The following is a 10788-nucleotide window of genomic DNA, read 5'->3' as shown; positions in this document are numbered from 1 at the left end:
GTTCATCGATTATTCGACTAGTCCAATTTAAGTCAGATAGGACCACATGAGCGACAAAGTTTTTTTATCAAGTTTTAATATAGCTGCATTTCCAGAGACTCCTACTCGAGATCATTATTTAAGTTGGAACAATCTGTTTACCAAAAAAAAAAAAAAGTTGCAACAATCCTTTAATTATCAATTGATCCACGTACTTAGTGGTTATTTTAAGTTGATTCTTATTATTGGTGTTTCCTGTTAAATATGGGTGACTAGACGCTTAGTAACTATGCTTTCAAATAAGTTTTGGCTTGTAGAGTTTATACATTTCGAACAAATCAATTGTTGGGAAAACATGTTATATCTTGATATAGTAGCATAAATTATTATTTTGAACTAAAGTTCGTGGAGAAAATGCTCCTAAGGAGCTTTAGATCACTGTAAAAGGTATATTAAAATAATTGAGTATAGCTTGAGAGATGGGAGTAACTAATTTCAAAACATTAAAAAATTGTTAAGTAAGCACTATCTATTGTAAGCACTTTGTCTAACATTATACATGCAAAAGTTTGTACAATTTATGTTTGTTAGAGATATAAAAATCATTTAAAAGACTAATGGGCTCTTGTACGAGGAAGCTTGTTAAAGAAATTTAAAAACCATTAAAAATGTGTTCACTTAACAACTTAAGATTTTAAGTTGAAATGATTCTTTACATGATATCAAAGTCTCCGTGGCTATACGGTCACGAGTTGAATCCTTACTGTCCTCATTCTATTAATAAATGATTAATTATTATGGAGATTTTAAACACATGCATGGACATTATGCATTATCCCCTCTTCAATTGAACATCATGTGAGAAGGCATATTAGAAAAATATAAAAATTATTGAAAAAACAATGAGCTTTTGTGGAGGGAGTGTGTTACAGAAATATAAAAAATCATTAAAAGGTTTTCACTTAACAACTTAATTTTTTGAGTTGAAATGATACTTTACAATGTTAAAAATATAGGAGATTATATATGTAAATTGTAGATTTTATAGAATTTATGAGAAGTACACTTTTCTCTAAAGAACCTTTATGTATGTTAACTGTAGAATAAAATGTATAAAATCAGCAGTGTCTACTTAAAATATAAAACTCATATTGTATAAAATAAATATAAAACTCATCATGAAATAGCATCTTAACAAATGAATTCTTTGATTTTTTAATGGAAGATAATTGAGTCAAGACACGTTAAGAGCAGATTAAATGCAACATCTTATGATTACCAAAAAAGAAATGCAACATCTTATTATCCAAAAATAATGTAATATTGTGAAATGCTAATGATTAGTCTAACACCAAATGAGTTGAGCCTAACCACACATGGTTGAAGATTGAGGATGTTGACGAAGAGATTATGTTGTTCCCGAGATGCTTGGAGTTCAAGAATTAGGCAAGATATTGTATTGCATTGCGAGATGGTTGTCTTCATTGGATTGTATGCAATCAACTAGGGGTACCTGCAAAGGCACTCCGACGCCCAAGTCAGTTTTTATATTCAAGGTGGTTCAAGTATTCAAAAAGAGATATCATATATGGGCCAATGGCTTTTGTATTTATAGTGCCTGAGTGCCGTGTTTATCACTGTCATTTATAAGGCGGTGTTCTGGTTGATTGGTGGTGTAACACTCCGTAGTACTCCGGTTGTTAACATACATGATATTATAGCCTAAATAGCGAAAGATTTTATTGAAAGATTAATAAAACGTCTTGTAAAAATCCAAGTAAACTTTTTCCAAAAATATTTCTGAAAACATTTTTAAAAGCGTTCACATGATTTATTACATTAGCGAAATTTTAACATCATAATCTACTATCTAAGTCTCATTAGCCATTACTAGTGGCCATTGGCCAACCGGATATGACAACAAGTGTCATTCCTGAAAGAGTCTCACCGACAGCATAACGGCTATTTAACGGATAACTGGGAGATAAGAATCTCACACATAATCACACATGATAAACATAGTTAAATAACAGACAGCTTACAAGTCCCACACGGACTGCAATCCCCTCACAGGGTCAATGCATACATAATGGCTCCGTGCCCAATTTAATACATCCATACATCATGTCTATATGTCCTCATCACATGCATATAATATAACTTATAATAAATACAACCATAATCCAGAAGCTCAATTAATAACAATCCTGAGCATTATTACATACAGCAACATAGTCTCAAAATAATCTAACTAGGCATGTCAAAACACTACACATGCCATATCACAATATAATAGCGTAAAATAAACAGCAGCCTCAATCCACTAATCTGTAGCTGGGCCCTTGCCCTTAGACTGCTCACAGTTACCATGGGTACCTGAAATGATGTACCTAAAAAGGAGTGAGATAACAACATCTCAGTAAGCTCAAAGTTCTTAGAGGATCCTCTAATCCCCTAAGTCCACTTCCTGCATGACAAGTCAGATATAAAGCATATATAACAAACATACAGCATAAACATAGCATCATAATTCATTCTCTAGTTAACTATTCAAGGGTTCTTCCCAAGAATAGCTAACTGACATGTCCCACATGCCTAGTGTGACTCACAAACTGTAGTATGAAATAACTAATAGGTCAAGCCATAGGCAACCTACATACATATTCACTGGCCAGGAACCTCATACCATACATCATCAATGCATCATAAAAGCATCAAGAATCATATAATATCTATATAAATGTGAATGAGTGCACATATACCACATATCATATACTTTCATACAATTCAACCATATTGCCCACTATCATGGTGGGGCCACAAGAGAAAGGAGCAACCAAAACTAGGAGCTTACCTCAAGGAGCTTAGCACAAGCCCACACTCCAATATAGTACGTATGCTCCAAAACAATCCTCAAGTGCAAGGTTCTCTAGGCAAACCTAGAGGAGGAACCATTCACATCATTAATTACATAGTAATTAATCAAGTCATATACAAGACTTAATCGTTTAATGATTCCACTTTCCATACTCATATGCCAATAATATGCCCATCACAAGTCTAGACCATTAATTCCATATATTTACATGTTTTTAATGCATAAGAAATTGTTATCTTACAACAAAATCAACTATGTGATCTAAGCACTTCAATCAACTTAGAATTACACTCTAAGGCAACTAAGATAACTTGTATTATTTTCAACTCATCCTAGCCATATATATCCTTCATGGTTGTGACATACATAGGGTACATAAGGTGTTCATTTGTTCCCTAAGTCAACAATAACTCATTAGACACTTAGTCCATTAATAAAATCTCTTAGATTAAGAATTTTTCCACTTAACTTACAACTAATCAAGACATTTATCATCAATATGTGTCATTCATAACCTTGAATATTAATTATTATAAGTTACTAAGGGGTTCCCATAAATCCACTTAGCCTAAATCTCACTTTTACGATTTTCCTATAACTGTACACGCTTCTATCTTCTAGTCACTGTGCGTAACCCACTTGTTATAACATTCTCATCTTTTAGTATGTTAATCTAGACTTAATTAAGTTTCCAAAAATGTATCACATGCCTCATTTGGAGTTCTCTATTTCCGGTTATCACCGTTTGAAGTTGGACAAGCAAAACTGCCTGCCAACTCCAAACAGAGCTCTAAACATCCCTCACCATTTCTGCAATTATAGAAAATATAATAAACCAATTGCTCTCAAATTTTTATACAAAAAACTAGACACCTTTAGATTTAATTTGATATATCATGAGCCTAATTTGAGTAAGAAATGAGAGAGAAACAATTCATGGAAGACGCAGACACGTACAGCCCCTGCACATGGCCTCCCTGGGCAGGCTCCACTCAATCGGACCTACAGAATGCTACACATCTTCAAATGGTACCAAATTTTGATACAGCATAGCTGACATCTCAAGATTCAAAATTATGTATGGCACATACCTATTGGACCTATGTGGAGGGAGATATGCTCTCCCAAAGTTAGCCTAAAATTTGATCATTTAACCAAAGTGTGTTTAATTAGCAAATCCTAATTAGGTTTAGTTGGAAACCCTAAGTTACTTTAATTTTAGGGTTTTTCTATTACTAGGTCACTTATGCATTCCCACATATTCACATTAGGTCTTAGTTCACTAATTACATAATGAGTGCTTCTAAACCCTAATTAGGTCCATTTTTAGGGTTTTATAATTAATTAATTCATTATGCATGGTCCACATCACTTAAACCCTTGATTAGTATCCTACTTAGGTCTTATAACAAATTTTAAAATACTAACCCTAATATGTCCACACTTGGCCGAATTGTGTGAGAGTGAAAATTAAGGTTTTTCACTTGTTACTTCCACCATTTCTTTAGTTAATTAAGTCCTACACTTAATTAATCCACTAATTCACTATTTAATTAAATTTTAAACATAAAATCCTAATTATACTCATGAGGGTAGATTTGACATGATAGTGTCATTAGGGTTTAAATTCCATCCTTAAGCAAGATTAGTGTTCTTAAGCTTAAAGGTTGCATTTTTAACATTTTCTTTGGTTCAACTCATGATTTTCCACACTTTCCAACATCAAGAATCCATCTTTATCAAATTATAACATCAATCCCATAAAGAACCCATGTTGGCCGAATCATATAGGTGGGTGGGGAGGGTTTTAGTTACTATTTTTCCAAGTAATCATGCTTACTTCTTCAAGTTAACTCCAAGGCTTCAAGCTTCCACTTTTCTCCGACAAAGATGCATCTTTTCCACTAAAAACACACCTTTAACAAAGACCTAAAGTTAGAACTCAAGAGCACAACTCAAAGGTGAGATTTTTCAAGAAAAGAATTCAAGAACTTGCACTAAAATTCAAGGAAATAAACACCAAAGTGGTGTTCTTCAAGGAGAACTCAAAACACCATCTGCATGGCATGGAAATGCTCAAGACCGCTGCTGTTTGGGGAGGGATTCACCATGAAAATTTGGTTTCCAAGAACAAAATTGGTATGTTCTTGAAGAGGAGGATGAGAGGAACAAGTTTTGTAAAGGAAGTATAGTGATTTGGTGGAGTTTTGATGGTGGAAATCTAGAGAGAAGAGGAGAAAACTTAAAATTCAAAAATGGTAGAGAGAGAGAGAGAAGGAAGCACTGCACAAGGCTGAATGGGAGGGTGCCCTAGTCTTCTAGGGTTTTGACCAAGTCACTTAAGTGACTTTCTGTTCTTTAGTGACACCCGATGTAATTTTTATCTGAACTGTTATCAAATTCCTACTCGAAAACACCCAAGACTCTAACTTTAAGTAATTAATATTAAATTTATTTAATTATCATGTTCCTAACTCAAAAATTTGATTAGTAGAGCACAGATCCACTTATTGTTGTTTAATTGCACTGTAGTCTTTACCGGTGTTCTTAACTGTACCCGGATTTCATAATTTTTTTAACTTTAACATTATTGTTCTAATTATGACTTGTTAGGCATATATTGGTCTTTCTTTCTATTTTCTCATCTTTTTCCCGTTCCAGGATTCTACAAAATACCCGACAGAAGTGACTTTCCCAAAATACCCCAATATGGGTATCAAACTTTATCAAATCATATACTAACCTCATCTATGATAATCATATCATCAAAATAGCTCTCTAACTCAAATTTGCTAAATTGGAGCTATTCTACTGACTGCCAATAACAGATGAAAATCCACCTGTGTAGAATACTATCAATATGGATATCAAAATTCTTAGAATTTCATCTTCATTCCATTTATGACCTTAAGGTCTTCATAATAAACCTCTAATTTCATAATTATAAAATTAGGGTTATTATAGGTGGAGAGAGAAGACCTCTTTTAAGCTATTTCTTAATAGGTAAGCCTATGTTTAAAGTAGACTCTATGGTTCATGGTGGCAAGTTGGAGCTACCAATCACTCACTAGCTCCTATTGATGGCCAACTTGCCTGAGTTGTTGATTTCGACAATGATGATTTCTTTCAGGTTAAGTTATGTATGCTTGATGGCCAAGTATGTAGTGATATCCATGCTCGTACTGCGAGATGATTTTTCTAGCCAAACAATGTCGCATGAGTATGATGGGCCTTTTGGGCTTTGTTTAGAATAAGCCTCTATAGTAGGTCCAGAGCTGAAGTCCCCTAGCTCGGTGTTGATGCCACACGCATGAGGATCGAGATGTATTCTTCATGCGAAATATGTCTTTAGTGCGAGATGTATATTTGATGCAAGATATTTTATTTACTTGAGATACATTTGTCAAGTACTCTTTGTCTTGCCCGATGAAAAGTTCCCTAACAAAGAATAAATGCTTCGCCTGATGCTTGATAGATAGTTCTTTCTTGAAATAATCTTCGAATTATTCCCATTATTACTAAGTTGAGTATTTTTCTTATAAGGTAACTTTAAATTTTATTTATTATAAGTTTGGAGTCTTACCATTAGGACGAAAATAGGTTAGGTTTTAATCATAAATAAAATAGTCAGACGTGTTTTTAAAAATAAAATAAAATAAACAGCTCATCTACCATATATACTATTTTTTTTCATGTTTGACACATTTTTTCTAAAATATAAAAGTTTTATATGACCAAATTTTATTTAAAAACACATTTAACTTCAAATAAGTTAATACACATAGGGTTACTTTGATTTGTTAAAAAATAAGAGATGATATAGTATAAAAAGGGAAAAAATGTTTGTCATTTTAAATGACGCTATTTTGTGTCATTCTTAATGAAACTACGTTGTTTTGGTATGTTTTACATTCTCTCCTCCACTTTCTTTTTCTCTCTCTTAATTTTATAAAAAAGAGAAAATGTAAAACATACAAAAAATACACACCAAAACGACGTAGATTCATAAAAAATGACACAAAATTGTGTCATTTAAAATGACAAACACTTTTCACAAAAAAAATAAATTATACTTTGACCTTTTTTTTTGGAAACTACTTTGTTTGATCGTTGAAAGTAGAGGTGGCAAAGTGGGCGAAACGCCCTGCCCCATCATCAATCCACCAAAAAATGAGTGAGCTCACCCCGCTCTAAATTTGAAAGTGGGCTAAAAAACTATGTTTGGCAGGGGGCAGGTTGGTCCGCTAGCCCCAATATGTGTTTTACACTGACCTACCCCGCCCCTTCCCGCCATCTACCCGTCAAAAAATGAGTCAGCTCACCCCGCCCGCTTTTGGGAATGGGTTGTAAAAGTCCTACCTTCCAAGCCCAGCCCAGGCTAGCCCTAGTTGAAAATATTAGATAAGTAATGGGCAAAAGTATTACAATAAATTTTACATTATTCTATCATAAAATATTTCACAACCCAAAAAATTATCTTATTGCTCGTTTCTTATTATATTATTGTATTTGTCTTGCAACTCAAATCAAATGTAGAATAATTTTTTTAACGAATTTTCTCAAAAACTTAAGTCGTTAGGTGAAGGTACATATATTTCTTAACATGCCTCCTTATGAAGAAACTTTTATTTTAAAGTGTAGATAATGCACAAGCCTTTTTTTGGTTTACTTTATGTTGACATTTAACTTTTTATTAAAAGAAAATGGGCAAAATTGATCGAACTTTAGACCATTTATCTGTATTCTCTGAAACCATATTGCACAATCAATTCTCTCAAAAGATTAAGCCATGAGTAAAGGCATATGAAAATTTTTATTATACCTCTTCGCATGCCACAAAAACCTTTTTTAATTTTTGCTTACCTTGTATGTAATTTTTTTTAATTAGGCGAATGAGGCAACAAGTAAAGGAGGCAATTTTGAAATGACATAACACAAATTTAAAAAATGAGTCAAAGCCTTCAACATGAATATGATCCATTTATTTTGTGGGTTAACAAGACAAAACACACTATAATAATCCACTAATCTCAAAGTGTATCATTTATTATGCAGCTTGATACAATATAACAAGCTAGAAATGAATAACTTATATATTGAATGCTACATTTACAAAATGTCGTATTCATACAACACGATACAAATAACTTAGAATACGATTAATGTAAGTTAATTTTGCATTTGTAGGTTGACAAGTAATAATTTTTTCGAGTTAATTTTTGTAAATACAAACACTATACGAATTTAAAAACAAATTAATTCGAATATGAATTTTTGTGCCGTGGTGAAAATTGTTATACTATGGATCAAACTCTAGACCATTTATTGATAAACTTTAATATATAATGAACCAACTCTGTAAAAGACAAACCATGTTTTGGTACACGAACGATTTTATAATAGGAAAATATTACTCTTATTTTACATGAGGTAATTATCTCATGTTATCTCATTTCAAAATCCACTCATTTTTATTTTTTTTATCCTTTAATAATGGGCCTGATGTGCCTTCAACATATAGGTATTTTAGAGTTAAAAGGACGAGGATTTGACAGTAATTCAGTGATAAAAAGCATGATTTTAGTGAATTATTGATAATCTACTTTCAGGCACTCTTTCACTCTGGTTTTATATTTCTATACGAGGAAAGCATGGAAATAAGCTATGTGAGAACAACTACTTCACGCGATAACAAGAGGATGGCACCAGACCAAGGAAAGAGAGCCAACACAATGCAACTTCGCGCTAATAGCATGAGCTTCACGCTAGTCGCGCCAAGCACAAGGCTTCTCCACTGGTTCACCGCGCGATTAGCGTGGATCTGGCGCTAATCGCGCGGCATCGCGCTGTCAGTTTTCTGAATTATAGATTTGGATAAAAACAGAAACAGAAATCATATCTGAAAAAAGATTTTGACCTGATTGAGTCATTGGATATAAAAAGGAGTCAGAAACCCTAAGAAAAAAACTTTGCACGGGAAGAATACAGAGGTAGAAATCGAAGCAAGCTTTTGAATTGAAGATTCAAGCTTTCTTCTTCTCCAAATATTCTGGTTATTGTTTTATTCATGATTTCTTTTTCTTACATTAAATTGTCAGACATGAACATGTCTGGCTAGTCTTTTATTATTGTGGTAAGGGTCACAACCCTTGATGTGAACACCTTGTAGTTTGGTTAAATTTTATATTTAATTATTTCGATTGCATTTATTTTATCCCGTTCTTCATCTTATAATTCGTTTAGAACCGATCACTCTATTAAGATTGCGAGGGTTAGGGTTTTCAGTAGGAATATTGAGATTCTAGTTCCAAACAAAGGGTAAAATAACAATTCATGTACGCACTAGGGATAGGCTACATGAATTGCAAACCTGAAAGATTCACTGATTTAAAAGGCTTAACTTAAAAAGGAATTTCTAAGGGATTAGGATTCTAATAGGGTTAATAAAGTTAAGATCACTAAGGAATTAGGGCTTAACTAATTAATTAACATATGGTGAATTGTTTGATCAATGGTTAAATTAAATGTAAACATTAATTAATATTGCAAGGTGGGGATCATAAAGGTGTTGGCGTCTTTTACCACAATATTCTTTTAATTATTTTCTCAACCTTAATCTGTTATTCTCAAAACTTGTTTTAAAGACATCTTTGAATTGTTCACAAGTTTTTAAATTGTTCTCACTTTTATAATCACAATTATTCTCAAATCAATTTTATTAATCCAACAAGATAGGAATAGTTATAATAACTTTGGTGCCTCAATCCTCGTGGAGACGATACTCTACTCATCATTTTATTACTTGGAACGATCAGTACACTTGCCGATTTTACGCAACAAGTTTTTGGCGCCGTTGCCGGGGATTGACTACGCCAAGTTTATTTATAACTTTTGATTTCTTGATTGGATTTTGTGTTACTAATCTGTTTGTTTTAGTTTATGCGTGGTACAGTTGATCCTGAAACTTTGATCTACGATCTGTAGATAGAAAGGACTGCAAAAAGATTAAGACAACTTACCAGGCAAAGGAGGCAAGCAGAAATTTTGACTCGACAATTTGAAGTAGAAACAGAGATGGAAGCTCAAGATCCACCGGCGGATGAGTTGATGGAATCAGTTTTGGCCTCACAATTCACAAGGCCAAACTCTAGCATTGTCAAGCCACCGATTAATGCCAATAACTATGACATCCAACCATCACTAATCACATTGGTGGAGAAAACTCAGTTTGGTGGGGAAGACTATGAAGATCCTCACGACTTCATAGGCAGATTTTTAAGAATCTGTGATATAGCTAAGCACAACGGAGTGACAAATGATGCGATCAGACTCCGATTATTTCCGTTTTCTTTGATCGGGGGAGCTCTCAAATGGTTAGATCGACAGGCTCCTAACAGTATCCGCACATGGGACGAGTTAGCAGCCAAATTCTTTGCTGAGCACTTTTCCATGGAAAAGTACAATAAGTTGGTGAACGAAATCACCAATTTTACTCAACAACCAGGAGAGACCTTATGTGCAGCCTGGACCCGATTCCAGGAGTTGATCAGAAAGTGCCCACAATATGACTTGCCAGATACCAAGAAGGTTAGAGTCTTCTATAATGGGGTGACACCAAACTCCAGAATGATTATCAATGGTGGAACTATAGGAAAGAAGACAACAGCTCAAACCTTAGAGCTGATTGATTGTATGGCAAGGAATGAAATGCATCTATGATAGCCCAACCTGTTCAGCCCAAGAAAGGAATCTTACAATTGGGGAACAATGATGCATCACTGGCTAAGCAAAAGGTGATCTCTCAACAGCTAGCCAGTATGAATGCCAAGCTAGATAAAATGCAGATCTCAACAGCTAAAGTTAATGTATTTAATTGTGAGTACTGCAAAGAGATGTATGATACTAATGAGTGCCCGACACTCAATGGAGCT

The 10788-nt window shown here is 33.8% G+C and overlaps 1 non-coding gene across 1 annotated transcript; it reads right to left on the bottom strand.

Annotated features, from left to right (window-relative positions):
• Positions 1 to 10321: 10321 nt before the first annotated feature.
• Positions 10322 to 10428, bottom strand: LOC133285608 (small nucleolar RNA R71). The gene has a single exon (XR_009748026.1). It is a non-coding gene; the product is annotated as a small nucleolar RNA R71 (small nucleolar RNA).
• Between the last annotated feature and the right edge of the window lie 360 nt (positions 10429 to 10788).

Source organism: Gastrolobium bilobum, unplaced genomic scaffold, assembly GCF_033153095.1.
Source record: "Gastrolobium bilobum isolate Gb01-03AN ecotype WA unplaced genomic scaffold, APGP_CSIRO_Gbil_v1 utg10976, whole genome shotgun sequence".
Lineage (NCBI taxonomy): Eukaryota > Viridiplantae > Streptophyta > Magnoliopsida > Fabales > Fabaceae > Gastrolobium > Gastrolobium bilobum.
This window is presented reverse-complemented; position numbering and strand designations above follow the sequence as displayed.